This window comes from Quercus suber, unplaced genomic scaffold (genome assembly GCF_002906115.3).
Source record: "Quercus suber isolate HL8 unplaced genomic scaffold, Cork oak 2.0 scaffold_47, whole genome shotgun sequence".
Taxonomy (NCBI): Eukaryota; Viridiplantae; Streptophyta; class Magnoliopsida; order Fagales; family Fagaceae; genus Quercus; species Quercus suber.
Window position 1 is genome coordinate 179,198 of NW_027069512.1, and position 6,134 is coordinate 185,331.

At 35.4% G+C, this 6,134-nt stretch overlaps 1 pseudogene; it reads left to right on the forward strand.

Moving 5' to 3' along the window:
- Positions 1 to 504: 504 nt before the first annotated feature.
- On the forward strand, positions 505 to 3,120 carry LOC112027893 (receptor-like serine/threonine-protein kinase ALE2; annotated as a pseudogene).
- Positions 3,121 to 6,134: the final 3,014 nt, after the last annotated feature.

Sequence of the window (6,134 nt, forward strand, 5' to 3'; positions counted from 1 at the left end):
ATCCCTCCATCCCCCCAGTTATCGATTTATCAGGAAAAAAAAAAAAAAGCAATTGTTGACTCTAGAAATCTTACTCTTCATCTTACATATAATTAATAAAATCCTAGTGATCCAACTCCATTGAAAGTCACATGATCTATTAAAAAACTGAACAATGGGCTTTTTTTTTCGTTGGGCTTAAAATTTCCTACATGAGACTTTCACCACTGATGGATCCCATGAAAAGCACACACACCATGCTTTGATTCTAAAAACAAAATTTTAAATTTTTTTTTTTTTTTTTCACATACCATGTTGAAAATATTCGTTTCTTTGCAAACTGCCCAATAATTGACAAAAAGGGAAGAAATAATGAGTCTCTTTCTTCTGGCCCAAAAAAATGGAAATTGTGCTATCAAAGAGGCAATTTTGTGAAAGGGGGAAGCTAGTCCCATTTGTTTTATTTTATTTTACCTTTTTAAATAATTTGTGCATTTTAAGAAAATGCTCTTTCAAACCCTAGTAATGTATCACCACCACCCAGTTGGGGGAGTTGGTACCTCCCCAAGGGGGTGTGGGTTCAAGCTGACGGGGTCACAGCATCTATATTATGTAAGTGTTTCTAACCCTTTATATATATATATATATAATAAATAAAAAAATTAAAAAAAAACCCTAGTAATTTATGACATCAGTAAATAGTTCTGGACATTCACCGCTGATGGATGATGAATATCCTGTAAGGTCTAAGTTGTGCCATGACAAATGCTAGCAAGAGAACCATGTTACAAAATTTAGTGAAATAAATAAATATTTTATATCAATCACAATACCTTTAATAACTTTGTCATTAAGTCTTGCAGAGCTATCATTTAAAACTGATACACAAATGCTAGCAAGAGAACCATGTTACAAAATTTAGTGAAATAAATAAATATTTTATATCAATCACAATACCTTTAATAACTTTGTCATTAAGTCTTGCAGAGCTATCATTTAAAACTGATACTGCATCTTCTTAATCCATGCTGGCCAGTCTTCTAAAGCTGGGTTATTAACTTTTGATGTATCAACACACTGGCCAATCATGGAAGATTCCACTTGCATGAAAAATTGAACAATAAGCTGATTAATATGAGTGTTACCTAATGAGCTGCATCAACACACTTTATTCTTAGTCAAAATAGTTAGTCCTCTACATTGAACGCAGGCATAGGGTCTGTATTATCAAGTAGTATTGCAAGCTCAACATCAGTATCCCTCATGTCCAACATGGCTACCTATGTTCTCTCTGCTAAAACATTTGCACTTGCGGAGCTTGAGAAGGCAACAGATAAGTTTAGTTCAAAGAGGATTTTGGGTGAAGGAGGATTTGGATGTGTTTACTGTGGGATTATGGAAGATGAAACTGAAGTTGCAGTTAAATTGCTTACAAGGGATAATCAAAATGGGGACTGTGAATTTATTGCAGAAGTTGAGATGCTAAGTCAATTGCATCACCGCAATCTTTTGAAACTGATTGGTATATGCATTGAAGGGTGGACATGGTGCTTGGTGTATGAGCTTGTTCGCAATGGCAATGTTGAGTCCCATTTAAGTGGTATATTTTCTGCATTACCCTTTATTTTATTTTGTTTGTAATTATTTAATGGAATATAAGTTGGCAAACTTCATTCCACATTGCCCCTTTGTTGGTGTTTTAGGTGTTGACAAGAACAAGGGCCCTCTAGACTGGGATGCACAGATGAAGATTGCCCTTGGAGTAGCAAGAGAATTGGCCTATCTTCATGAAGATTCTAATCCTTGTGTAATAGTTTCTCAAAAAAAAAAAAAAATCCTTGTGTAATTCACCGTGATTTCAAGGCTAGTAATGTTTTACTAGAAGATGACTTCACCCCCAAGGTTTCAGATTTTGGGTTGGCCAGGGAAGCAACTGAAGGAAGTCGTCAGATTTCTACTCGGGTCATGGGAACTTTTGGGTAATCATACTATTTTAAAGTCATGGTCTTACAATTCTATCAGTTCACGTAGGTTCTTGATTGGACATGCTCTCTCTCTATCTCTCTCTCCACATATTTTGTGACATACTTTTGATTAAGAAGTATTCATTTGTATATATACTACCATATTTCTAGTCAGCAATTCCAAATATTGTTGAACTTTGAATCTAATGGGTTTGCAGGTATGTTGCCTCAGAATATGCAATGGCAGGGCATCTACTTGTCAAGAATGATGTCTACAGTTATGGGGTTGTGCTCCCTGAGCTTCTCACTGGAAGAAAACCTGTGGATATGTCCCAACCTACTGGACAGGAGAATCTGGTAACTTGGGCATGGCCACTACTGACCAGTAGGGAAGGTTTGGAGCAATTGGTTGATCCTTCTTTGGCTGGAAGTTATGACTTCGATGACACGGCTGAGGTGGTAGCCATTGCTTCCATGTGTGTTCACCCAGAGGTGACTCACAGACCTTTTATGGGTGAAGTTGTGCAAGTTCTGAAACTAATATACAATGACACAGATGAGACTTGTGGAGATTGCTGTAGTTGAAAGGAGTCTTCTGCTCTAGAATCTGACTTTAAAGGAGACTTTGCCCCTTTTGATAGCAGTTGGTGGAATGCAGGTGGGATCACCCCTCAGTTAACTTATGGGCATGCCTCTTCCTTCATCACAATTCATCACAATGGAGTACAGTTCTGGTCCAATTGAAGAGATGGAAAACAGACTGTTTTCAGCTTCAAGTTTGTTTGGGGATGAGATGTCTTTACCGATTAGGCGTGGGAACAGATCAGGTCCCTTAAGAACAGTCCGAAGGAAGGTGGCCTTGTATAGATTTACAGGAAGTATGAGTGAGCATGGGGTCTCCTTCCAAGGCGTGCTTGGAATGATGGGTATTGGGTATAAGATTTCGTTCTAGTGTTTCGAATTGTACAGTTCCAAAGAATCAGAGCTTCTATTGAGAGGATGATTGGTGTAGTTTAGGTATCTAGGATTTCTGCGGTTACCGTGTTTGGAGAGAGAGAGAGATTGATTGACTTCTAATTTTGGAAATATTTCATTCGTTAACAAATACAAGTTGGAGATACAAGTTGAACACTCCCTGTATCATATATGTTATAATATATTTTTGTGGTTCTATCTTCGATTGAATTTTTGCCGTTTACCTCCCATTTGTTAGGCTGGAAATCTGAATTTTCCTAGTATGCTCTGCCTTGTAGCCTACACAACTTGTCAATAGTGAAATTGCAATTGAGTTAGGAATTTTACATCTTTAGGTCCCTATCAAGAATATAGATATTGTTACATCTATTTCTTTGGTCAATGTTTGGTAGATGCTTTAATTATCAACAATATTCATTGCTGGAAAATATAAAACTATAGTGAATGTGAATTTGAAACAGGTATCTTTCTATTATTTTCTTCTTAAAGAACAGTGTACAGTCAGATAGTTGTTTTCACATATAGTATGAAAGTTTAAAATTTAAAGTATAGTTTTCTCAGGTGCCGTATCTTAGATACCCTAATAATGTCAACCATTTGCTTGTGAACTGTTGTCTCCTTTTGAGAAGTTAAAAGTTGTTTAGGAATAGGACTGTGTTCTACCTGGTATTATGGTCTTTTTTTTTAGATTTATGGAAATCAAAGTTGCAGGTCTTAGTTTCTTACCTTTGTTCCAAAAGCAAATTGCGGTAAGATCTTTTTAGATTTCTGGCCTTAGCCTAGGAATCACCAAAATTATAACTAAGATTGAAAATTGTAATAAAAAGATACCTTGTCTAGTCCAACTCCTATCCCTTCCAATAAAAGGGAGGTAAAAATATCCTCTGAGTGTAAGATGTACTACCAAACTAGAGATGGACATATTGTTAGTGTATAACAGTAACGAATGATCACACAATAATATAATGCACCCTCACTTATACAATAACTCTCTACTTGGTGGATGATGTTGCTTCACCAATATGCAAAAGAGAATAAATTTAATGTTAAAATTAGTCATATATTGAAGAGGTATGTTTCTTAGATAAGGTATATCTTTTAGAGAAAAGGAATGTCTTCCCAAGAGACACGAAGGAGTTCATAATTAGTATGTTAAATTATTTTCTCTCTTTGTTCATGTTGTTGATTCCCACCCTAACCGAATTGGCATCCATATCATTAGAACCATCATATATCACCAAGGTGTGCAATAAAAAGGTAAAAATGACACAATGACACAATAAAGACTCATGAGTTATGATTCTATAAAGTATACTTGTATCCAAATCTTCCCTCTATCATCTCTAAAAAATCATTTTATATTCAAATGTACACACGCAAAGTCATGATTCCATTAGGCTTATCTCATGATGAAGCCAATGAGACAACCACTAGAATACCTTTACATAAGACTTAAGAGTAGTGATAATTACATAACAGTAGTGGTAATTAGATAATTATAATGTTACACATTGTGTTTAAGGGTACACGTTTGAAATCGTGTTTTTGTGTTTTCAGTTATAATCGTGAAATGAAAACAAGATTTTAGTTTTAATTGTGAACACCATTTCACGATTATAACTAAAATCGTGTTTTCAAAACATAATTTCAGTTTAAGTCTGTAGTGTATAACTCATCACATGCAACAATAATTAATGTTTAGATAATATCATGCCTACTGGGCCACTACAACCCCCCCCCTCTCTCTCTCTCTCTCTCTCTCTCAAGAAAAATCTAATAATACACTGTTTGAAACGGGTGGTGAGTAACAAGTATTACTCCTCCAAACGTTGTAGGGCTAGACATGGTTGGATTGAGTACATTGTTAGGTGATTAGTAGCTTCTAATTAGCTTACAAAAGAAATGTGTCATTTTAAATTTATAATTTGATACTCATTTTTATATATATTTCTTGTTGGAGTCATTTTAAATTTATAATTTGATACTCATTTTTGTATATATTTCTTGTTGGATATATATGTGTGTGTGTGTGTGTGTGTGAAAATTCTAGGAAATGATGTATACATAGTGATATATTTACATTAGAATCTATAATATCAAGAATGTTCAAGACCGACAAAAATGGAATGATTTTGCCATTTATTTTATATCAACAAACGTGTCACAAGTTGTATAGTATGATTTTTGACAATTTTTTTATGAAATGATTTTTTTCCATTTGAATAATTCATTATTAAGTTTTATTTTATTTTTATTATTTTTATGAAACAAATGACAAGTGATAGTGGATAAAATCAGTTTGGTTGAACACTTCGGCTTCGATGGGCTACAACGTTTGCAAAGGCCTGAAAAAGAAGAAAAGAATCAAAGGAATGACCGGGGTGGACCGGTCCAATATCCTCCGATGGTTAAGTTAGTGCCTTCCCTCCTAGAAATCTAACTGTAATGTAAGGATCTCAGAATATCGTACCTTTACATAATTCAGACCGGTCCTTATATAGGGTACTTTAGGGCAGTTATTTGGTTCAATAACTTCCCCCAGATTTGTGGAATCCGGATGTAACTTCTTTAACACCCCTCACCTTTCTCTCTCCTTTTTTGTCTTTAATATATTTTTGGTGGCTAGCTTAACCCCCACTTTAATAAAATAAAGACTGCCTGCTTTTGCCAAATTGCGGAATATTTATATATGTGTGTGTGCGTGTGTAGAATTGTTTTTAGGTGTCGCCTCATGCGCCTTAAACATTGCTTGAGGCACTCACCTAGGCACTAAAGTGTGCGTAGGTATATATGTGTGTGTATTTGGAATTTGTTTTAGGCATTGCCTCATGCACCTTAAAGGGTGCCTAGGTGACTAGGCATTAGGTGAACATCTCACTAAAGGTGCCTTGCCTAGACTTTGAAGGTGAGCACCTCACTAAAGCCTCCTAGCTTCAGAGCTTTTGGAGATGACCTTAGTGGCAGCTCATCTCACTCGAGCACGTTGCTTACTCTAGACCACACTGACTTTAGCTATCAAATCAAGTTATATTGCTCAAGCCCAACATAATACACCAATGAGAAGACATTTCTTGCTCATTTGCTTATCCTGATACGAAGAAACACTTTATAAGCATTTTTTTTTCATCTGCTTATCAGTTGAATGCCTTACATATATCCTTTTGTTAACATCTCTTGAGAACATATAATTCAAATTTGTTTACCCTCTCTTTCCTT